Below are 26,208 nucleotides of genomic sequence, written 5' to 3'. Positions count from 1 at the left end.
CCATTATTGATTTAATATTCTTAATTGCTCACGGTTTTTTGTAAGTCAGTACATGAAAGTCTTCACAGTGACAGGGAAAGGAAGGGAAAGAAAAAAGAAAGAGAGAGAAATAACCATGAAAAGAAATGGATATGCAGATATGGCAAAAGCAACTGAAGACTGCAGTACCGGTGTCAGACTGCACACTTGGGAGTAGGGAAGGTTTTACTGTTTGTGCTCTCCTGAGTTCACTGCCATCATCACAACTGCATTTTTTATCCCCTTATTGAGCTCAGCAGAGAAAATGCCAGCCGAGATTCTTCTCCTGAGTAGGTTTAGATTAGGCAAATTATGCATCTCCTTATTTTTACAAAGGATCAGCTTCAAATTCAATCCACTGTATGATTTTCACTGAGTTTAACATACGATTATGAAAGTTCAGCTATTCCCTTTGGAAACAGTCCAATTTACATTCCTTGTAGAGCTCTGCTTTGCAGTCCTAAACACTTCACTGAGGTGGACTTCTTTGCATCCACAAGTCAGAATGCCAGGGATCGATTACTGAAATTCTCTCAAGTACATAGTGAACATCAAACAGAAGTGTGTACCCTGTTGGTATTGATTTAGAACTGATGATCTCATTAGAAAGCCCTAATTTTCAACATTGCTTTGGTTTACACAATCTTTAATTTATTTTTAAAAAGCTGATTGGCCAACTATTTCAGTCTCATGACTGTCTTCTCATCTTACTAGACAACTGCTTTAGTCTTTGAGCATTTAAAAGGTCATTAATCCAAATGCTAATGCAATCAATACTATATTAAATAAACTATAAAAAGTAAATTAATATTAGGTAACCTGATGCATTGTGCCATAAGGTTTTAAAATATGCTTATTGTCAGCACATTTAAAATGATAAATTAAAACACTGCATCTTTCAAAAAATAATCCCAGGAAGCTTTTAAAATTACTTTCTCCACTATTTAAACATTGATTCATAGTGAAAACAGTAAGGAAAATATGTATTATTTACTTTTTGGTTGAGCTAGCTTTTATATTGATGCTATTTTTCACAAAAGGATATGCATGTAAAATTCAATTTTCAACACAAGTGGAAATCTGTAAGTTGAATGAATTTGGCCTTAGAAATAGAACATTTACATCTAATGTATTGTAGGTGGAGGTTGATGCCCTGTTGAATGTCCGTAAAGTGAAGATCAGACTTGGCACATACCTCTATTTCAGACTACAAACCCCCACAGATTATATACAAATATGTACCATTTTCTATTCTGAGAACATAACCCCCCTTTCGGCTACCTTATCTAAGCTGGCCCAGTTAGCCTTCATATCTCTCATAGTTTTTCTATGCTTTTAAATAGTAAGCGGTTTTGTTGTTTCTGTGGTTGTAAACAATCCTATTCAACAGGTCCAGACTGTGCAACCAATATGCACTACTGTAAAAATTCACATCTCATAGAGATGATGGCATAAAACCAGCATTTGCTGAAAGTTTTTAGAAAGAGCATCTACATTTTGAAATGCATTTCTTTAACAGGCTTTCAAATAAAAAAGCTAGTTCAGAAATCAATGCATAGCCACCCTCCAACATCTATTCGTCTTGCAACCTGTGGATTTTAAATCTGAGGCATGAGAAAAAGTTTATTCATTTTTAAAAATCTTGGATAATGAATAAACTGGGCTCTTGCACCTACACTGTTGAAAGCTTTCTCCCTCTTATCATCACTGAAAAATCCTGCATATATTCAGTGCTTACATTTGTGTTCTCTGCTATTTACCTTCCTTCTCAGATTTTCTTTTGGTATCCAGGTCATTGTCTAAATAGCTCCGTTCTGCACCTTTGTCTTCAATGTTAAAAGAATCGATGTGGACTTTCAGTGTATTATGATACCTTTAAAATGCCTTCAGTAGCCAACACTGATCATTTTCAGTCTTTCTACTGAACAGTTGCTAAAAAAAATGCCTTTCTGGCAACAATACTTATCTTACTATCACTGGCATTCGTTTCTCATTCACTGACTGTACCAGCATTTTAGGCTTTTTGTGTGTACCTTCCAGGCCCATCATCAGCCTGGCTTTCTCCTGTTCTGCCGTCTGCTAACAAATCTGTCAACCTAAACTACCAGCTGAAGTGTTCAGCTGAGGAAGCTTTTAGGAAAAAAATAAAAAAATAAATAATAAAAAAACAAAACCAAAAGGGTCACAAATTTTAACCACACACAAAAAAAAAGCTCAGAATTTCTATCTACAAAATGAAAACTCGCACATTTGCTCCTGTTAAAATGAATGGAGTGTGCAGACTTCAGTATATGGCTCTTTAACTACCAACTTCACACCAAATGTCTACAGTTGCACCAAAATACAGCTGCAAGCATATTATTTGTGAGAAATTGCTAAGGAAAGAAAATGGTGTCTGATAAAGATGAAAGTGCCACGTAGGAAAAAAAAAAAATAAAAATTGCACAGATTACTGCTACATAAAGATGACAATCTTGAAAAATCACAGCTACCAATACAACGGGAGTGAGTGACCCTGGTTCAGCCAAAAGAAAGAACAAAATACAGATTGATGAGAAAACCACTTGTTAGAGAAAAATAGTATTTGTTTACAGAATCTGCACCTCATGTACTGTTTCTTGTAGTTGATCTTTCCCTTGTAAATATTAGAAAAATACTTTTTAGTAGACCAAAAGCATGGGGAAAAAAAGGTCTGTGGAGTGAGTGGAAAGCCTGAGTCAAGGATGGTTTCAGTTTATAAACTAATGGAAACAGCCTATCATAGGCTGTTCTAGTGTTAAGGCAGTTTGGATGAGGAAAGAATATTTTAATGGATCATAGGTAGACTGCAGTGGATTAGCCTCTGACCAGCTGGCAGCTGACATGAAGACTGTGACCAGTATCAGTGCAGGTGAATATGGCTTAGCAATGATAGCTTGTTCAACCTCATCATGTACTGGGCGCTTTGTTTTCTGGAGTATTAAGGTCTAGGAACTTTCTTAATTCAGGTAAGTATGAAAGTAAAAGGAATAACTGAACAGTCCTGTGTTCTTTCCACTAGGATTGAGAAGTGATTCACTGTAAATCCATCGTATAGTAACAAGACTCCAAGAAAAGCAGGAGTACCGCTCCTAGTGAGCCTCCAGGAGCAGTACTGCAGAGGCTCACGGCACAGCTGACAGCATGAAGTGACAAAATGGTTCCTGCTCTTCAGATGCAATATATTCACAGCAGCAACTCTTTATGTGGTATCATTCCTCTTGGTAGGTTTTTTTAACTGAATTGATAAATGATCATAAACAGAGGGTTTAAAAAATAATTTTCTTTAATGGAAAAAGAATCAGTAAAATGTCAATCATATTTGGGTATGAAAACATTTTCTTTCACTTCATTTTACTTTTTTCACTTAATTTTTATATTCCCCAGTGTGTTGTATCAAGTATCTTGGATATTTTGCAACGCTATCCACAAGGGGTGACATAATGATTACAGGAAAAACGTAACTAAATGATGTGTAACAAAGTAGTGCTCATTTGTAGACTGAATCATACAAAGAAATTTTTAGAATACTGCACAGAGCACAGAGGATTTGAAATGAGAGTGCGGAGAAGAGTAGTAGCGGCGAGAATGTTAAGAGATTACAAGGTGTGACTATCAGTTTTGAAGAGGTTAATTTCAGAGCACTCAAGTATTGCTAGTCATACCAAGGTGAGCATTGGGGTAAACAGCAAATGCAAATCACCATGGAAACATCCTTAGGTCACCAAGAAGCAAACGCTGGGGCTGAGCTACCACATGATTCACAGGCTGCTCAAAGTTGTAAAGGGATGCTATGTCCTTCTCTTCAGAAACAAAATATGCAATTTGCTTTTATAAGTAATAACCATCTTGAATCCTACTTTTGTCCAGAGTAACAACAAATTACTAAGAAAATTATTTCTGAAATACTTGATCATTATTTTAAAAAATGGTTGCTACACAGTTGTGAGTTCTCCTTAATTGCTGGAAGTCTGGAATGGTGAAGCCTTCAAACAGTTAATGTATTTGCAGCATTTTTTCAGTGGAGTCACTCAAAATGGAGGAAGCATGCTTCTAAAATCAAGTGCCAATGCAGGGGAGTATTTCATTATGCATGCATTGCTGCACAGTGTTCTCAGAGAATACAAGTTTCTCCGGGACAACAGTGCATCTATTTGCAGTGACTCAGAAGTGTATTTGCTAACAAATGTCAACACTGTTATGCACGAGTGCATCCTCACTTGTTGCAAGCTCCACGTGCTTCTTACTTCTGGCATAAGTCACTTATAAGCTACAAATTAAGATTACTCTAATGCAAATAATTATTATTCTTTTTCCATCTACATTAAAACTACCACAACTGATACTGGATGTATTTTGGGGTTTTTTAAAAGAGAAACCCCCTTCCACCTGCGTGGTTCAAACACAGTGGTTTTCCTGGCTGATCAGCACCAGAACACCACAACAGTTGAGAGAATACCTTCAATCTGCTTTCTCATAAGAGTCAAGCGGCATCTAAAAAAGTAAAAAAGCCTTAGCACTGTCTAAGAGATGGTAAAAATCAAAGAAACTTATGCAAAGCTTTGTTCTGTTTTATGTCCATAAAATCTGCCTATTATTCACACAGTATTTGGGTCAGATGCCCTGTCTCAGAAACACGATGATCAGAGCAAAAGGAATACGTAAGAATGAAGCCAACTGCTCCCTAGCATTAAGCAAACACTCCAAACATCTATTGTTATCACCACCTGTAACAGAACACTAAGGGCTAAAAGACATCATGTCTAACTTCTGCTTATCGAGGACAAAGTTTGAATCTAACACAAATAAAAATGTCCCAACCAACCTATTCTGATTTCTGATTCTCTTTTACCATGGGCAAAATTTTAGAAATGCCGAGTTACCACAAAAAAGATTAGCTTTAATTTGTAATATTAAACATTGCTTTTTAGAAAATAAATGTACTAAATCCTTTCAACTCCAAGCGTAACTTATTAATACTATAACCTGTGTGTAAAAAGAGACCAACAAACCAGGATAACTAGAAGAGAAACTACAACAGATGTCAGAGTAGAGTTATATGGACATTACCTGACAGCAGATTTTAAGAACGTCTGGTAATACTGGTTTTCAAGTCTGTTTAATAAGGACATTTTTCTTACTATTTTCTCTTGTATTATGATTATAGGGAACACATTATTTTAATGAAACAGAAAGAACCTTGGATTCCTCCTTGGTCTCTTTTAGGTGTCATATGTTCTCAGAAGAACATATCTTAGTATTTAGCTGATGTCAGGAATGCAGCATTCTCTCTGATTACAGTAGCACCACAAATGCATTAGGGCGTATTTGCATCCTTCGCGTCTTCTGCTATACACAAACAAAACAGCTAGGAGGAATATCGCCCTAAGTGATTTTTACCCCTATTCATCAAATGCCAGTTTAACATCAAAGTTTCACGCTACGTAAATATCCTAACTGACAAATCTAAGAGACAGCCTTTACTATGAGTTTGCCTTAACAGCAATGCAAGGAAGGATTAACTTTGTCACTCTTCAGAAGAAAGAGAATATGATTTCTAATATGCTCTTGGTGAGACGAAGAGGAAAGCAAGCATACTACACATTACAATGACTTGAATGACTTGACAGCTGTTAGCTAAACAATACAACATTAATTTTCAACATTTTTGCACATGGCTGGGTGAGAGATCCCTTAATCCCAGTTCCTATTCTACTGCTGCCTCATTGTTGCTGTCTCCTTTTGTATCACTTATTATAATCAGTTTCTGCTGCATACTCCCTTTCACCTTATTATTGTTGCAAAACTAAGGTACTAGGTTAATTCAGACTTGCTTCCCCGGGGTACATTAAGATGGATTTAAGTACTTTATTGAGACAGCCTGGCTTCAAAAGCTGCTTTATCAGTTACTACCAGAGAGAGACACCCATCCATGACAACAGTAAACTAACCATAAATTCTCATATTCTATATGCTGAGTGACTTTCAAAAGGAGAACTATTGATTTTGTCATTTATGAATGGATTTAGTCAAATTAGTCTTTTCATTGTGCACAATAAGACAGCATTGTGATTAGGAATTAGAGGATAAAGCTGTGTGGAACAAATGGAACTGCCATTTTTGGGATCCTCAACACAAATTCAATAAGCTTTAGTTATGCCACCCTGATCATTTTGTTCATGACCAGCTACTCTCCATATTTTTATTATCTTCAAAGGAAAGAAAAAGTGGCCCCTGCCTTCACGAAGCACTTTGCTCTCCAGAAGACTTAACCTCTTTCAAAGAGCTCTCATGTCTTTACCTTTGAAAAAGCTAGTAACTTGTTTGCCAAAATAGCATAAGGATTTACAGACACACTTGAAATCAGACAAAGATTACACAGTGAAATTAATGAAGAGATTGTCACTGTCAACAATAAATTAAGTTTGTGCTAAAAACATAACATGTTTAGATTGTAGCACACATCACTAAGCAATGTGCTACTAAAGACTCTGAACTTTTCCAAACACAATAAGCACTGACAGGCCCTGGATACCTTTTCCTGAAGTGCCACTCCAGATGGTTATTTTGGTAGCTGGGCTGTATTGCCGGAAATAAGGCTAACACTTCTATCCCAATTTTCATCTCCTTTGCATGATGTCTGGCATGAATATACCAGCTCACAACTATATAGAGAGTGGATCATCAAATGAAAAACCACTGGAAAGGAGGAGTTGTGTGCCAATAGTGTGTAGCCTTGTGCAATTGCATCCAAATGCATGCACAAATGGGCATGCATAGAAATCCTAGGATAAAAAAAAATCAAATATGCTAGCCAGCTCAGCATTTAGTACTTCTTAATTATTTAATTGAAAGGTTTCTGCATCTAAACTTGACTTTGCAATTTAGGAACACAGAAAATCCTGGAGTTTTAGTTGCCTTCACAACTGTAATGTTATTTTCTAACCACTCCTATGTCCAATTTTTTTTTTGTATTTTACATGCTACAACAGAAACTACAAGGCACTTGCTACATCTGCACTCTGAAGAGTGCTCCTATGCATTCATATATTTGCTTAGAAATATGGACTGGTAGCATTTTGAAAACATTAATGGTATTTCCAAATTTATTAAAAGATTAATGTCTTCAACCTGCTGTGCTATATCCAGAAATGCCAGAAACAAAGCGAAAAAAAATGAATGTAAAGTATTTCAGTCTCAATCCCCTTCACCTTCAGGAACAAATTGTGCGTATCTTACATAGCTGATGCATGGTTGTGAAGCAAGTCCAGTGCTTCTGGCTGGTTTCTGTATGAACAGTTATGCCACTAATTCCAAGAAGCAGAAACAGACATATGAACTATACTTCATGCAGTGTATAATGAATCCAGTGTGTCCCAAAAGCATCAGTCAGTGCAGGTAGAAAGCAGCTGCACAGTATATACACAGACACATGCTTCTCAAAAGCTTTTGTCTTACTGCATGTGTAATATACAACACATCTTTCAGAGTAGGAAAACATCATCAGTGCCTTGTAGATATCAGTTTTTAAAAATGTATTTAAAAGGATCTTTTTAGAAAACCTGAAAACAAAACCAACCAAACACAAAAAAACAACCCAGATATTAATCATGTAATTACTTTTGGTTTTCTCATTTTACAGGCAAGTGTTAGGTGCAGATACTGTCCCCATTCCAGAGATGGCAAAGGGGAAGCAAGTTTGTGCTAATACATTCAGGCTTAACCATTGACTATTAAATGGAATTAATTGATGGGGAGATAGAGACAAAAGACTTGATGGCTTAGCTAGCTGTGGCTGCTAGGTTCTTAGACGCTCCACAATACCAAGACCACTTACCCAGGTTCCTAACTTCAGCTACTCAGTTTTAGCACTGGTTAAAGGACTTGTGCAAGCTTATACAGCATATACATGACAGAACAGGGTTTAGAAACTGGAAAGGTCTATTGGCTCAGACTTTCTAAAACTGATAACCCCGATGTCATAAGTACATCGCAAACTGCCCTACAATTCAGGGAGTATAACAAGCCTGATTAGGAGAATACACATTGGATATTTCATGGCTAAATAAGCAATATGTTGACTATAAAATTTATGATCTGCTTAAAACACAGTAGATTGTTTAATATTAATATCTTTATATTCCTCAAATGAACTGTATTAAAATGAATAAAGGATAGCCATTCCTACCAAAGGATAATGTGATTAAGTTACTCCAAAAATGTAAAAAAAATGGATAGGGATGTGAAACGGAAAAAAACAGATATTGTGGTAGAAACCTGTGTGAAGTCACTAGGAGTTTTGTAAGAGTCGGTTTAAAGAGAACGATATTGTCTCAACATTGCTAACAGAGACCTGGAGATGGAATGTGGTCCTCATGGACACCGAGACACAGAGACCCTGGGAAGGAGAACTGCATGGTACGAGGAGTACTATGCCGCTCCCTGATAGCTGGCACTGGAAGGAACAACTACAAGAAGGCCACACAACAGTTGTCCAGAAGATGGATCACAACCGTTGTCATAAAAACAAACCAGAAAACATGAACTTCAAGTGAACTTTCTTCATTATAATATCATTATAATACAAAAACACACCTCCTGGTCTCAAGCTACACACCTCGGGCACTCCTCTTTGGACGTGCGTGGTAGCCTTGCTCGAGAAGGTGGAGACTGGCAACAATCCATGGGCCAGAGGAGGAGCGAGGTGTATTGTTTGACTTAAAAGATGGCTCCTTAGCAACCAAACTTTGGAGATCTTCCCCACCAAGGATCATGACGATTGGAAGGACTGGCGGGATGCTGTCTGGATCTGGGACCATAGGGACACCTTGGACCCGTGGTGGTGGCTATAATCCTCTTTTCTTTTCTTTTTGCTTTATCTTTTCTTCACTTTCTGTCATTCTACCTATCGCATGCTACTTTACAGGCAGACAATAAAATTGTGCTGTTTTATTGAAGCATAACCCCTTGGTGTGGTCACCTTGACTTTTGCACTTTGAGATCATAGTAAACGAACCATCACGAGTCCACTGAGTGGACCGTGACAAGTTTTACTGTTAATTATTACAGCAATGCAGTAAGGCCCACCATCTCAACTTAGTCTGAACATAAGCCATCTTTCGTAAGAAACAAACAGATAACTTTCTTGGAGACAATACCAAACACAGTATTAGACTCAAAACAAAAACCACAAACAAACAAACAAAAAAAAAAAAAGAAAAACTACTGATGCACAGCCATGCTTATGCAAAACAGGAATGTAGTACAGGCTTAATTATAATGATATCCTTGGGCACTGAGTCTGAAGTAGATACAAAAAGTTGCACAGATCGATGTGCTTCACTGAGTAAGAATAAAAGGGAAGAGTAGCTAAGGTATCAAGCAAAGGTGAGAAAATCCCGGTGATTTGAGATTTAAGTATAGCACAATACAACTGTATTAGGCTCTGTGCTATTTCCAGTATATTAATTGTTTAACATAAACAGAGTAAAACCCATCCTGTCTGTCTTCTAACATCACACACCGTTAGTTAGAACAGGTGCTTTAAAACAAAGCATTAATGACTTTTGAGACATAAAGTAATTATACAAAATAACAAACACTATATTGAAACTTGTGTAATTTGAACAGAAATACATAAAGACATGACCTTACCTCGTTCATCAGAACAACACTTAATTGTAACATTTACATGAAAAGACAGCAGCTGCTTCAGTTGCTATTGCAGCTTTCATTTATGTCATGTTATTTATATCATGTTATCCATGTAAGAAGGAGGTGTATAACGTTATCGAGCCCTATTGTCAGTCAGGACATAGAAGGAACATATACTTGAAAGCATTTTCAGAAGGATATTTTGTCAGTCTCCTACCAAAAATTGCTACTGGAAGACACCACTTCTTTAGCTGCTGGGGAAAAAAAAAAAAGTAGCATTTTAGCTACACAACACAAATCCCTTTGACAGTCTAAGACTTATTGTGCCAATGCTTAAGCCAAGGGGATTTTAATCACCAACTTTAATGTGTTTAAGAACTCAGCCCTGAATAGTTCTGCCATCACTATGGCTGGTAAACTGTGTAAGCTCAACCCTTGTGATATTCAAAAACTACCCTGAAAAAGAAAAAAAAAAAAAATCATACAATCTCTAGTATCTGTGTAACAGGCTTGTTTATGCAGCAGTAATTTTTCTCTCCATTTTTCCTTGCTATTAACTAATAATGCAAAGCAAAATGTTCTCACAGAGAAAAAGAGCCAGCGGTAAACAAATGTTACACCCTTGGAGACTTATGTTTTCCCTTATGAAAAGCAATGCATTAGATAACATTATATATTTATAATAAAAGATACCCCAAAATATCACTGCATACAACTTTATTTAGAAGGAAGAGAAAATGTAGACGTTCTGATAAATACGCATACATGTGAGATAAAAAAAGACACCCTGAAAACTGATGATATCCTGAAAGTCCATGAAGAGTTATGCAACCAAATGACAAATTTGAGGTACAGAGTATTACCCATATTATTTTAAAACTGGAGTCTAAATTCTTGTTTCCTTATATTGCTACCTTAGTCTTTGTAAGACTCTATTTACAGCCTGACATCTGAAAACTGGTACAGTGAAAATGAAATCTTTTCTTCAACTTTTATGGTAATTTCCACATTTTTCTTATGTGCTGTCCTTTCAAAAATAATTCACTCACTGACAAAAAGCTATTTGAATAATCTTTTTATATATATATATATATATATATACAAGTTTCTGCAGAATGGAAACTAAAGCATAAAGAAATGAGCTGAATACCTAAGTACAGTCTGAAACATTAGGATGCATGAAGATTACGTTATTCCCTGCACAAGTTTTCACCGTTAGAAAGAATTCCTCATCAGGGAGAATTGATCCTGAGCCTGGAATGCTATACATTGACTACAAGACATTTATCATCAAAGGTCTATGAATATATTTGGCATTACTCTTTTAGGACCGAAGGTAACAGAAGCAATTATTGCATCTTAATTAAGGGTAAACACTGGTAGGCATATGTTATCTACGAGAATAGTTACATGTCTGAATATGACTAGATCTAATCTAAAATGAGTGCTAAGATTAGCCAAAATCCTCTAGACATTATCTGTGTGTAGGACTCTTTTTATAATCTTGTTCTAAGGCTAAGATCAATGAAACCTTAAAGAAGGATTTAGTGATGCTGATAGGATTTTCTCTTTTTGATAGAATGTTAGGTGGAAAAAAAAGACATATTAATAGGAATACATTAAAAACTTTCTTGATGATACACTCACACTACATGTAATACCTGTACTGTAGAAATGAGTTGTAAAACAATCCTTTATTAATGAATGAAACACTTTTTCATATTGGGAATACTACTCTAGATGCTCATGAAACATGAATCTTTGTGAATGTAAGACACAAAATTTAAATTGCAAATAAAGGAGATTTTTGCAAAGATAAATCTGATGAATAGAGTGAAATCTGTCTCAACTGGATGAATAAGATATTATCTTGCTTTATATGCTTTCAAACATCCCAATGTCTTAGTTACTCTTCTATCTCTTGATGGGGTATTTTATTTAGCAGCAAATGGGTTATATACAATTATTGACCACATAGTATAACCCTCTGCTGAAACACACTCAATTCAGTTATGTGAGAAGCTAAAGGTTCTTGGCATTTTTTGAGGTCTTTTTAATCCCAAATATTCCAGGAATAAAACAGAATCTTCAGATAATCAGTCATTGAAAAAGGGGAACAGCTGGTATAAAATAAAACCCCAAGCTTCCCCTTTTTCCTGGAATATACAGAAAACCTATTTAATAGCAGTACTTTTACATGACAGTCATGTCTGAACCGCAATGAACTGGTTTTATTCCTAATTTCAGTAATACCAAATAATTATTATACATTAATACTACAGATAATTACTGGTGTCAAAACAAACTGTCCACCTGCATTTAGAAGTAGATGCATTTCTTCTCCTAGATAGCAACTACAGCAAGAGTTATCTTTCCCGGAATTGCTGTATAGTGTCCAAATACAGAGGAGAAGGAGAACTAGTTCAAGAACAGACAGACATACAGCAACAGCTGAAGTGAAAAAAAGAGACAAAGATGCAGATGGGAATAACAGATAAATAGAGCAGGTAAGAAAGGAACAAAGGCCAGGCAGAGGAGGATGGGGGGAGAAGGCTGGAAAAAGTTGAGAGCAGGTTAAGAGTCCCATTAAACTGAGTACAATTGCTGTGGTCCATTAAAAAAAAAAAAAACAAAAAACAAACAAACAAAAAAAAAACTAGAAAAAGGGAAGGTGGGAGGGCTGAAATATGTCAGGGCTGGAAAGTAGTTTGACAGTAAATACTGGAAGTGGGAAAAATAATATGCAGAAACTAAATGTTATGTACAACTTGTATGCAGAGTATGTACATTTAGCAGTGATTTTACTGGGAGGCAGTGTTTTACAGTGAAACCACCAGCTCTTGCCTTTGAAGACAAGCACTTCACACCCTTAGGGTTGCAGCCACCATCCCAGAATTCTTATGTCAGGATAAAAGGGAGCTACCTAAAGGAAACCACTGTGGGTACCTCATGCAATAACTAAAAAGCTGGTTATTTTTAGTGAACAAATCATCTAATTCAGCAGCTTGGCTGCAGAAATGCCACCAGGCAAAGGAGAAGGAAAATTCAGTAGTTTGCAAGATAATGTGATACTCAAGATGGGACACTTCTAAGTTTTACTATGAATGCAGAACAGATGCAAACTGAAGTAAGAGGTGCTGCACACGGAAAATAATTAAGGGCTAATTAGCACAAATTGGCTGAAAGTAATTTGCTAGGCTTTTACTATGAGATACTGATAATTCCGTAAGTCAAAAAGCTCGCTTTCTTTTTTCCACATTCCCAGAGTGTTTATCTCTCACCAACCATGGCGGGCATTTAAAAAACCCCACAGATCTGAGCCACATCCTCAGTTCAACTGAACTGTAATGTTTTACATCTGAGGCACCTCAGAGGGTGACTCAAGTGAAGAAATATTACTAAAATCAGATTTGAAGGGAAAATATATTTTAGTGTCCCACAGAGCACTGAGATTTCAAAATCCTCCCATTCTGCACTGAAACAATGATCTTAGGAAACCAAGAGAAAAAAAAAAAAACACAACAAACATTAAAAAGGGACAAAAATGGGAAACCTCATGAAAACTGTCCACTTGTAGTCTACTTATCACAGCACTGCTCTGGAACGTGGAAGAGAGAGGTTCAAATCCCTGCTCTGATTTGCACACAAATTCAGAAAATGCTTTTCCAATCCAAAAAAGCTTCTTTCAAATCATGACTGTCCAGCAAAGCTCTGTTTTTGACAAGCAGGTATCTTCTGAAGGAAAAACATTTGTCAAAAATTTCTGATATACAGTATCTCCACATACATGATATATTCAGAAAAACAGTAACTCACAGACCATATATAGTATTATAGGAAAGGTTAAACTTTCTATCTCCTAAAAAAGTAACCCTCAGTGGTTTTGAAAGAGAGAGTCTTAACTGTATGAAAAAGAACACCAAATTTCTTGCTTGGTGTTTGCCAAAATGGCAACAACAGAAGGGCTGGATTCAGCAATTTGTAAAAAGACAATGTGGATACACCAGCAATCACAACAAAGTGTGCAAAACATTTTAAAGTGTTGATTGTAAAATACTGAGGCATATCAGTATCATGGATGAATCTGCTTTCCTGTTTGGCTAGAATTTTACATCTAAGAAAACCAGTGTCATGGGTAACTTAAAATCAGTCATTTGTAAGCATTCAGTTAATAATTTTTTTTTATTATTGTATCTTTGACATATGCTCATTCAGCTTCAAAGAAAATGCACTGATAATGTTGACACCAAACTTATATTTCAACACAGGAGCTTATGCAGATTAGCTTCTGACTGTGGTTTAATCACAAGAGTAAAATGGCTCAGGCAGAACTGAGTAATATTTTAGGGGTCCTTTTAAGGTAAATGATATGTTTGTACATTTCTCAGAGTGTGCAATACCTGCCTGAGAGACTGGAATTTGTATGAAGAAACAATTTCCTGTCTCCCTGTGGTAAATAATGTATTTAAATATGAGAGTTCTACAAATGTGTACTATACGTAGACTGTCTCTGAAGGAACTATTTTAGTCTGATAGCTAAATACCTAATTATAAATGCTTTAAAAATACACACTGTAGACCATCAACGTGTAATAGCTCTAGGCTCTGGTGCAGATACATATTTAAAGTGTATACCATTTCTATTAAACAGGCATGAACACAAAGCCCCCAACTTTTGGGAGAAGACAAGTAACATGCCCTGGACTCAGTCTGCAATGCACCGATCTTTGCCCAAACTTACTACTTTCCATTCACTTTGATTTGAAAACACTCAACATTTGCCACCAATACTTGGCACCCATTAGAACAGCAGGGTAGAAAAAGACTATAAGGGGTCAAAAAGATAGGTCGTGTAAAATACTCTTACTTAAGGATGGGAACCTGTAGGTATGTGCAGCTCTGTTAGCAGATGAAAAGGCTGTATGTGGAATTTTTGGACTGTAGTAAAAAGGGGAGTCAGGATAATGGCTATTAAGTGTACACAGTCCCTCACAGAAGTAACCTAATGCCCACTTCCAGTTGGCTTTGCCATTGCACACATGAAACCATAAGGGCAAATGGCACTTTCTAACATATACCTGTGCTTTTAGTAAGCAGCGGCAGGTTTGATCCTTCATATTTACGCAACTGCATATGCATGATTGCCGTGGTTTAACCCCAGCTGATAACTGGTGCCACACAGCCACTTGCTCACTCCTCCGTCACCCAGAGGGGTGGGGAAGAGAATCAGAAAGGAATGTAAAACTCAAGGATTGAGATAAGAACAATTTACTAACTGAAACAGAATAAAACCAAAAGAACAATAGTAATGATAACAGTAACAGTTATAATGAAAAGGAGGGAGAAGGGGAGAGGAATGAAATCCAAATGGATGGGAGGCTAGAAAACTAGTGACACACAACACAGCTGCTCAACCACCCGCTGGCCCAGCCAGCCCCCAAGCAACGATCAGGAAGCCCCAGGCAACTCCCCCCACCCCCTGATTATATACCAAGCGTGATGTCCCATGGTATGGAATACCTCTCTGGCTAGTTGGGGTCAAGCTGTCCCCGCCGTGTCCCTTCCCAGTTTCCTGTGTCCCTTCCCAGTTTCCTGTGTCCCTCCAGCCCTCCCACTGGCAGGGCCTGAGAAACAAAAAAGTCCCTGACCACACCGCTCCCATGCCAAATCCAACACACAGCACTGCACTAGCCACCAAGCTGAAAATTAATTCTATCTCAGCCGAAGCCAGGACAATGATACATACCAATTCTTCTTGTTTTTAAAACAGGAAATATATACAGCATACTCTGGACTAGGACTAGAACTGGCAGGCTACTTTTCCACCCAGAACAACTCAAGTCATCTCACTCATAAACCCCACAAAAAACTGAGTTCATATTACTAAATCCTTTTTAACTTCAGCTATAGCAGCACACAAGACACCTCTGAAATATTATAATCCAAAGCCAGTCTTTGACGTGTATGTTTGCTTTTTGTTGGCTATCCTTCAGATGAGAATAATTCTGAATTCACCAGTCATGATTAGTGCCTGTCCTATGTAGTTCCAGAGTGTCGCCATGGCTGAATGTAAGCAAAAGTTATTGTACATATATCTTCTCTCTTGATGTGCTGCTCTTGCTATTCAGGCTGAGACTATCTGTATTCAAAAGGTCCAAGAAAGTACATTCTTTATAATTTTCTAAGGAAGAAAAGAGGCTTTAATAATTGTATTGATACAAAACTTATTACAAGTTTAATTCTTAAAAAAAACCCCAAAACTGACTTCCTCTAGTAATACGAAAACCAAAAAAACCCAAACCCAAGCAGCTGCCCCATCTGCTTGGCTCTAAGCATCTCTGTCTTTGGAGCTGAGCCATGCACTTCAGGAGAATGAAATTAAATGTCTATCTATACTTTTGACCTTGTTTAAAGAGAAGTTTCCTTCTTAGCTCCATTCCTAATTTAATATCACTGGACTAAACTCTCAAAGCAGCATGAACCCTACTTCAAAAGATGCCCTGAAGAAGGAATTCTGAATTAAAGGGACAAAAGTCCTATTTATGTATCCCAGATTAGAGATCCTATGGCATCTAAGTGTGGCTTTAGTCTCTACTTATTCTCTAAACAGACCCATTTGATATTCTTCCAATTTTTACTCAGTCAAAAAGCTGAGAGATAGTTAGTAACTGCTACTCTCAATGGTTTTGAAGATGATTTTCAAGTAATCTTGATTCCACTAAAGGGCAATGCCCTTTTTACTTTAATGGGCCAGACTTTGGTCAGATGCACATAAAATATCTGGGAAAAGATTAGAAAATTAGGTCATCAGCTTTCATGCCTTTTGAGGGTAGGGAAAGAGGGGTACTCCTCAGTGCCACTAAATCTACATATAAATAATTGCACTTGAGACAGCTGTGCTCTATGGGGAAATTTTGAAGCTGTAAATAGACTCAAATGTTTGCCTTTGTGTTTGAGTGAAGTGGTTGGTCCTGAAAGCAATTTGACACATTTTATTCAGTTATCAGCTGCTGCTAACAGAAACAGTTTTGAAAATCTCAACTAAAATACATCTGTGATCATTTGGGCTGGATGAAAGAGAACAATATGTGGCTATTTGGGAAAACAATGAGCAATGAGCATTTACTGGAGTTCAGAATTTAATATTATTCAGATGAATCAGTGAAAACATTGGGTGTACTGCTATTTCAGACAGATAAGCTGGAGTAAAAGCACATTCTTCTTTTCATCTGCATTGGCAAAATGCAGATCTTTTTCTACATTGTAAGAGGCCTACTGTTTTCTCTTTTCTGTGCATGTATATTGTGCATTTTATAGGTTTAGTGTTCATATAGGGGATCAAATCCTGAGAGAAGAGTGATTGCTATGTATACTGGCTTGAACAGGTGTTTCAGAAAACCTGCCTCCGTTTAAGATTCAGTTGCTTTTACATTGTTTACATCAACCTCTTTGCCAGTTTCGTGAAACAAGGCAAAAGCAATTGCCTTAAATAACATACTATTTCCTACTGTGTACGTAAATTGGAAAGCATTCTGCTTCCTTCAATCTGCAAAAGAATTTGTCTATAGTCAACATATTTTTTACCTACTAAGTCTCATATATCTAGCACAGAAAACAGACTTGAGGATGTTACGATTTTTTCAGACAGGGATGAAAACCTAGGACTTCTGTTCTAAAAATTACTAAGTGAATTACTAAGAGCCAAAAACCAGGACCTACAGTTGTTCCTGGATTCAGATTAACTATGAGATTGTAGAATGGCCTGTAATTCATGAAACCTGGGATTCAGAAAGCATGAAATACTAAACTCCAACTTCCTTCACATTTCATATCCTTCAATGAGTTTAGATGTTTGCTGACTCTGGAGTCTATGCTTTTTGTTCTGATTGACTTGTAAATAGTTGAAAAGAGCAGCAAGCAAACTATGTGAAAACTACGTTGAAAGAGTGGACTCTTTACAAGAGTGTGCATTAGCAACTTTTCTTGGAGAGTCAGCTTTCCTGATGAGACAGGGAAGGCCTCAGTATTTCTCTATTCTTGTTTATACTGCATGAAGTACTGAGGGAAAACATTGTCTTGTTCACATTTTGCCCAGAAATGGTCTATTATTTGCAGACAGGCTGTCTTTGAGAGTTTGGCATAGATAATTTCATACCCATGCATGCCTAGCTGTTACCCATCTAGAATCTCAGCATTATTTACATGGTATCTCTAAACTCTTCACCTGTCATTAAAGTATTTTGCGTGATACCTTTGCATTGAGATATATTATCATGTGCTCTTATCTTGATTCATATTATATTTATCCTTAGGAGTTGTGTTTTTACCAGAATGGTTCCTTGATGCCTTTGTCCTGCCTTTGTAAGGGAACTGACTCTACTAGTGAAAACTGTAAAATGGTGCATACTGAAGAAAATGATAGTTATAAACAATGCCAGTAGCTATTCATGAGACTTGCCATACTTTTCTTAAGAGACAGGATAAAATTCTCCAAGAATGGTAGAAGTCTTCGCAACTGTCTCAGATTTTACTGCCATAAATTGAGTATTGAATTCAATGACAGCAACATTTTGATAAGTACGTGTTTTCAGCTAAGTAGCATGGGCAATTCAGCACTTGATTCTTGAACTGAATGACAGTATCAGCATTGTGAGATGGTGAAAAAGGTTTTCAGGAGAAATTTTCATTTTTCACAAATTTCATACAACACAAAGGAAAAACTTCAATTTTCATTAGCACGGTTGTAGAATTTGGTGTTATAAGCATTAAAAATATAGTTTAACATCAAGCTTTAATTGCTGTCATAAAAATTATGCTGAAATCAGCTACAGCACATGCTTCTGTAGACTTCTGTAAGGCCTTCTTACTTGATGGATAAATTAGCTTATTTTCGAATTAGTGAGCTTTGTAAATTGTTTAGGGACCTTTCCTCATTCAGTAACTCCTTTATTAGGTGCTCATGCTCAGTTATTTTTTGCTTGTTGCAACTCTGTCCAAAAATATCTAGGGTCACTGTGATTTTTGCTTGCTAATGAAAATGGTCACTGAATCAGTCAAAGAAAGATTTTGTTCAACACCAAGAATATCTATTCTATGCATAATCCCTCCCCAGCATCTCCACACATACATGTAGATATGCATGTATATAGTAAGTTGAAAGAGAGAGATGTGATTTTGAAAGAGAGAGGGAGTGCAAGTAAAAAAATAAGCTCTGTGAGCAAGAGCTATTCTTCCACATTAAAGCTAAGCTGTGTTCCACATTTCTGAGTTGATCAGCAAACCAGGTATGAATATGCTCTCTTTAGACCACACCCTTATCACTTGAGAGAACAATCACAGAAACACTAGCAAAATGCCACTGTTCGAATAAGGGGCAATTAATAATTTTCTAGTGCTATTGATGAACCACGTTACACAACAAGTGTAGAAAGCAACATTTAGCATTATACAAACCTTGCTGTTCAAAGAGCCACGTCCACCTCTTAGTAACCTCCTATATAGAAGATTGGCTGAGCATCCTCAAACTGGGGCACCTTTCTCCAGCACACAGAGAACTTCTTACAACTGTAGGGAAATATGAAGAGAAATTGTAAGATCATGATTGTGACTTGTGGAAGTAGCAGAGTTTCAGGTACAAGAGGACAAAAAAGATACTGAAGGTCCTGCAGAGATAATGAGAAACTCATCTGCAGTTACTAAGGATCCACAAGCTGAGAAATCAGATCAAAACCTGCCACACCTAGTGTTAAACAATATAAGCACTTTATTTTTATTTCTTCTGTTTTTGAAAAACTAATCTCCAAATACTTAACAACACTATGCAACACTCTAGGTAGTATGCAACTTGAGTTCATGTTTTTAACTAAACTATATTTCAATTGTGAAGTTCCAGGATAACAGCGTTCCTATCAGCACCTGAGCAGATGTCCTGCTCTCACACAAATCTTGCTTATGCTTTTCCAGCTTGTGATCAGCAGGATACACAACTGTAGTTCATTATTTAATTCTTCCTTTCTACCTTAGAACAAAAACTTGCACAACATTTTATCCACGGCAGAATTACCAAGCAGACATTCCTTTCTATATTTAACAGTCAAAAAACCCCTGTATGACTCTGTTGTTGAACCACCTAGTCTGGAAAATATCTATATAGCACAGAATCTCCCAGTATACAGATTTCCCCAGGTAGGTCTAAATATATTGAAATTGGAGAATAAATTAACCTAGTGGACTCTTGGTCATCATTAAAAAAATAGATTGTTTACAGCTAACTTGTGTATTTCCAGTCTTCCTCACAGTATGTAGTAAAGACATACCAAGCATTACTTGAATCAGCATTATGACAATAAACATTAGGTACCATTCAACACATGAAAAGAAAAATGTTCTTTCTGCGAAAAACTAGCCAGCCAACCCACCAACACTAGGCAACTGCAAACCTAAGAAAAGAACAGTGCATGCCTTCCTACCCATCTACCTTCTCCGACCTTCCTCTCTTCTTCTCATTGTCCTTCTCTGTGTTTCTATACTATTAGAGAAATCCTGTTAAGGTGTCACATTGTATGTGTTCATTTACCTCTTAATCCTTAGAGTGGTATACAATAACTTGAATTTGTGCCTTTTCTGTGGTGCACACCTACTTCCATAGTTACCTGCATTACACTCAACGAGAGGGTACCATTCATGCAACGATGCTGTGAAGACAGCATGGTAGGATTTGGCTCTTGAGAATGGTCTGCCCTGTAACACTGTATTATCTGGTTACCATCTGGGGCAACTCTGTGAGCTCTCAACCCATATGACATTAAATATTCCCTTCAAGCTTGGGAAGTTCAGTGCTACCACGCCAGATACATTCATCAGCGGGGTCACACTGCAGGGCTTCCGTTGGCCACAGTTACAGTAAGGCAGGTGTGCCTCCATTTGGTACTCCCTTGTGGTCAGGAATCCTGCAAACTTCACAGTTTTCAGACCCATTCAGCTGCCAAATGTATCAACTGCTGCTTGTACAAACTGGCACATTACAGTTTTGTTTGGTTGAATGGTTAGCATTTAAAACACAGTCCAGCTAAGGCCCCTGGCAAACTATATGCAGAGATGTGTACTTTGATTTTTCACGTCTAACTGCATATCCTTCCCCTTGTTTTTCTACTACTGCTCAAGTTTCACAAGCAGTTAGTACATTGGTCATTCAACCCCATTTTCTTCCCTGTTGTCCCTGAACTCATTAGCCTTCTGCATATAGCCTAAATCCAGCATGAGTTAATAACTCAGTTTTATTCGTGTAATGCCTGGCAGTAAACTTCCGTATTGAAGCTCATACGCAGAGCACTAAAGCCAATACACTTTCTCACAAAAATGCATCATCTTACACAATCTGCAGAAAAAAATCTTGCACATTTCTGTATGATAAAATAGGTGATCAGATCTGCAAAAACCTTTTTTCAATAATCCTGTGTGCATCTATGTTAATCACAATGCAACCACAAACCCATATAAACAAATAAGAACAAGAATATAGGAAGATACAGATATATTTTGCATTAAGTGTCAGGGGTCAGGTTAGAAGTTCAATACAAACAGAATGTTACTGTCGGTGATGTACACAGGTTCTGTTTTGTACATTTATTTTTAATTTGTCTTCAGAGAAAAGTTCAGCTGAGAGGTTTTGATTTGGGGCTCATGGCCACACAAAGAATGTAGCCACCCAAGGTCATGCAGCAAGTCAGCAGTTTAATTAGGATTTGATCTCAGAATTTTCCTGGCTCTTGGCTATTTGCTCTATCAAGCAGCTGGTACAATCTTCTGAAGATATTTATTTAGATGGTCAGTGGCCAAGAATGAAACCAGTTTCAGGCAACCTTGTTGACCACTCCACTACTCTATTATTCACAAATCTAGATAAATCACCACATAATGAAGTGGTTGGATAGCAGCTAAAAAGATTTGGGAGTTATAGCACATTGCAAGCTGAACATGAATCATTATTTAGGTGTTGCACAGAGGGAAACATCATACTGGCATTGTAAGAAAAACTATGACCTGCAGGATTCAGGAAGAAATCTCCCAGCTCAGCTCAGCACTCACAAGTCCTCAGCTAATTTAAGTCCACTTTTGGGCAACACACTTGGAAAGACATGAACAAATTTGAGAGAATCCAGAAGTGAGGAGGGAAAAAAAAAAAAAAAAGCAAGATCAGAGACAGAGAAACAGAGCTGACAAGAAGGGTGAAACAAAATCAAATGGAGAATTCAATCTGCTCTTCAGGCTGTGGTGAATAGGCCAACAAGCAGAGGCATTACATTGCAGCAAATAAAGTATTGCCTAGACAGCAAAGAAAACTTAACAGAAAGCACAGCAGTGGAGGGTTCAAACTGGTTCATTTATGATCTATCCTGCTGTAATGAACACACAGAAGACACTGCATACCTGGAATAACATAGCTGCACCTGATTTTGTGGTTCTTTCCAGAACTGCAATGGTATTAGGAAACCTTAATCACCATTTATGTATTTCAAACACCAGCCTGTACTTAATATCACCTCTCAGTGATCACTGATACTCACGAAGTAAGAGGTAGTAGAAACTCGGTACCCATATCTCTCTCTCTCACTCACTCTCTCACACACACACACACCCACGTGCACACACAGGACTATGTTGTCAAAGAATCCAAGCAGAGCTGTCCTCTAGCTACACCACCCCCCTCCTGTACCACCATATCTCAGAGTTGTTACATCCCAGGCCCAGACCAGCGCTTTTGTCGTCACTGAAACTCATGGAAGTTTTTCTCAGCCTGTTTATTCATCTTGTTCGTATCTTTTTGAGTGGAAGCTACGATCTGCTATGCAGATCAACCATTCTACCCCATTTGGTATCATCCACCGACTTGCCAAGGATTTCATGCCAACAAAGGTCATTACTGAATACTTAAACAGCAGCCTCTTATTATTACCAACTGCTAAGGAACATAACCGTTAACTGGCCACCAGCTGGTCTTTGAACCAGTTCCTCTTAGTTACTGGATGCCAATAGGATCCAAACTGCCTTTAAGGTACCAACATGAAAGAGCGCAAGAGAACTACATTGATTTTAGGACACTCTACCACTTACTCAGGGTATGTGTGCTCCCAAGTATTTCCCCTAACCCCTGTCCCCACATACTGATACCCTTGTGGGTGAACAGACCACGCCACAGCTGTACTAACATCAACAACTTCAGAATTGGAAAAAATAAATACAATATCTTATTCAGAAACACCAAATTGGATATGCACAAATAAGAGGAATTAGACTTCAAATATTCTGCAAAGGTGTTGACACACAGTACGCCTTGACAGCCCATCTGGTAAATGTGGATGTCATTCAATACTCTGAATTTCCTAGTGAATGGCATGCCAAAATCTCACTAGAATAAGAAATTGTACACCAAATGCCAATCATTCATTATTTTCTAATTCCCTAAGGAGTATTTTTCATTCAGTTCGGCATTTATAAAGGAAAAAAATGCTGTGCCTCTATGAATGAAAATTCTGCACTTTTGTATCAAGCCAAGGGCTGACACGATGCATGCAGCCAGGCTTCTCTGAGGGATGACTATGTACAAGATATGGAAATGGTGATGCTGGGAAGAAAAACAAAGGCCTCATTAACATGCTACTGAATTTAACAAAGAAATGAAAACAGAACCAATACCACAATCTTTTTTTTTCCCCTGTTCATTTTCATTTTCTAGATTATCAGTCTAGGAGAGAGATAAAAAAAAAGCAGCTGCAAGAATACCTCAAAATGCCATAATCAATAACTTGAACTGACTTGAATGAATAATGCAGTGTCTTGCCTAGATTTTACATCTGTTACAGGCTCCTTAAAGTAACGTATTCTGAAGTACAGAAGGACATGAACAATCTCTGTGCATGTGTTAGTGACGGAATGTTAGAAAATAAAAGAACACATAAGAGTTGCAGGGAAAATTTATTTCCTAAAAATAGTAGGGTCTCCAGTTTCCATAGTTTGAGATATATTGTTTAAATTAATTTAAGTGACTTTTGTTATCGATTTGACCTGCTGCAACACGATCTTCCTTCCAAGCAAATACAGATTCACACTAACTTTTTTGAACTTACTTATGTTTAAGAAAATATGTCCTTCTCTGAAAATACTTTACATCTTTTCAATAAATTTACTTATTTCACCATTTTGTTTTAAATCAGGTTGTTTTTACAACTAGACTTCAATTATTAATGTTAATGTTACTAAGTACTCTGAGTGAATCAAACACATTCTGTTTGACCTGATTATTTTTTTTCCTTTTTAGAATGCAAACACTCAGTTACTTGTATTACTCTACAGATGAGTATTAGTCACCCAAACTTTTTGCAAAGCACATTCTAGCTTACATGTCTGCATATGCTTTATGCATACTAGAAACAGTAAGATTTAAAGTAATTCCAGGTGTGTAATGCACAGATGAGAAACAAGAAAAGAAAATGTGCAGCCCAGGTCAAGAGGAAAGACCAATGTGAAAGGTATCTGACATTGTATGGCCATTTGTTTTCCTGAGCTTCCAGTATCCTCTCAAACTGCAGTGCGTGTCCCTGAATTGAGGAAGATAAGAGAGTCATATATTGTCCTGAAGGATGTGCTAAGGACATACAATGCTCCAGGCATGAACACTGAACACAAGGTATGACTTGAAAAATGTCAGAAGATAAGGGATGAATGAAGGTGCATGTGACCTTCATTGTTCAAGGGCTTGAAACAGAGACAAACTCAGAAAAAGGTATCGATTTTGGTAGTCACTGTCTGTACAGACAAGAGGACTGTTCACATTCTTGAATTTTAACTGCAACTATTTTAATATTTCCATCTTCATCACACCCAGAAAACAACAGAACTCTATATATATACACACACACACACACATATATATATATAAAATACTGCATGGCTAAAGCACACAGGAGCACAGGAAACCATACTTATCCCTACCACTAGAAGAAAATGGTATTCATTACTCCAACCTCCTAATGTCCCTACACAAAAGCTATACCCAGCAAAGATTTTCAGTTCTTCTTCCTAAATATCCATTACCACCTAAAACAAGACAGTGAGAACCAAATAACCCAAAAGCTCACCTGGAGCCGATTCTGCCTCTGCACTACCATAATATCACGGTACCTGCTGGTTAGGAAGGTTAGAAACTTAAAATGAAATTCTTCCAGGCAGGAGGATCTCAGACTTGCCACGTTCCAGATGAATTCTGTAACAGTTGAGCTCCTGGACACTAGGAAAAAAGGCCATTTTCCCATGTCTCCATCCAGGACATCTAGCGCTGACAATTTTTCCTTGTCTTTGAAATTATTTAGTAAATATGACTAAATCTGTGAGGAGACAACCTACGTAGCTTAGTATATTTTTTTGCAAATAAATAATCTGGGGCAATTAAAAAAAAAAGCAAGCTTAGTTCTGTTTTGTGACCTATTTTTGTACCACTCATCTAAGACATAACCCTCTCTATCAACAAATCCAATTTTCTCTCATCAGCTAACCCACAGAACAAAGCAGATGGATTCACAGTCATGCACAAGAACTTGTCATTACAGAACATAAGATGCCCTTCACAGAATTAACTTGTGAAAAATATTGCAATTATCTGTTCATAGAGAGCTTTCTGGAAGCAGTCTCTCTTCCTTTCTGTTTCCAAGACCTGTAGTAAGTTAGCATGACTAACATGCTTCTATGGCCTCTATCATTATGGTATCAGCATGACTTACAAACATTAATTCATAGATCTATGGATTGTAAGGCCAGAACGAACTATTGGGACAGTCTAGACTGACCTTGTTCATGATGCAGACCAACAATTTTTGCATCAAGACTGTCGCTTCTGCTGTGCTATAAAATACCTTTCAGAAAATTCTTTAGCCTTCACGAAAAGATTACAGTTGATAGAAATTCTAATCTGTCTGTAATGATTACCTTTCTGGCCTTTTAAAAACATTCCCTTTATTTCCACTCCGAATAGGTCCATTTTTGGCTTTCACTCACTGTATCTGCTTATCTCTTTTTTAGAAATTAAAGGGCAATCAGAAATATCTTGGACATCAAGACAAGGTAAAGCTAAGTCTCCTTTTTTCAGAAGTTGAAACAATTTGGCCTTTTCTCGCCTTCTCTGCTATGATCTTTTTTTATGAGTTTTCTGAACAGGCTTCTCTTTCAACTGTTTGCTGAGCTCTTACACTTTTTTATTTAACTTTTCCAAACTCTTTTTTTTCTTTTTAAGATTGGCCAATATTCAAAAATCTTTGCCTCCCCAGTTCAACATACAGTGGAAATAAAATTGCTTTACTCCATAAATGTTCACTATAAAATTAGCGTAAAGTACAGTATTTGCTCTTGTAAGGAAAAGAACGGTTACATCCAATTTTCAAATAAAAAAAACAGAGATAAAGCATTCTGAAAGGAAGCGTGTGGCAGAATCAGGACTCGAACACCTACTCATTTTCAGCCTAGCCA

At 37.2% G+C, this 26,208-nt stretch overlaps 1 long non-coding RNA gene across 2 annotated transcripts in view; it reads right to left on the bottom strand.

Moving 5' to 3' along the window:
* The window catches only part of LOC119157601, a 77,009-nt gene extending 51,932 nt beyond the window's left edge, over positions 1 to 25,077 (bottom strand). For both annotated transcript variants that reach the window (XR_005107595.1, XR_005107594.1), the window contains exons 1-2: positions 24,828 to 25,077; positions 19,144 to 19,254 (exon numbers count right to left, since the gene is read on the bottom strand). This is a non-coding gene — a long non-coding RNA (uncharacterized LOC119157601). The remainder of the gene's footprint in view (positions 1 to 19,143; positions 19,255 to 24,827) is intronic.
* Between the last annotated feature and the right edge of the window lie 1,131 nt (positions 25,078 to 26,208).

Source organism: Falco rusticolus, chromosome 15 (assembly GCF_015220075.1).
Source record: "Falco rusticolus isolate bFalRus1 chromosome 15, bFalRus1.pri, whole genome shotgun sequence".
Taxonomy (NCBI): domain Eukaryota; kingdom Metazoa; phylum Chordata; class Aves; order Falconiformes; family Falconidae; genus Falco; species Falco rusticolus.
The sequence above is the reverse complement of the archived record's forward strand: the minus strand, read 5'-3'. Positions and strand labels throughout refer to the sequence as shown.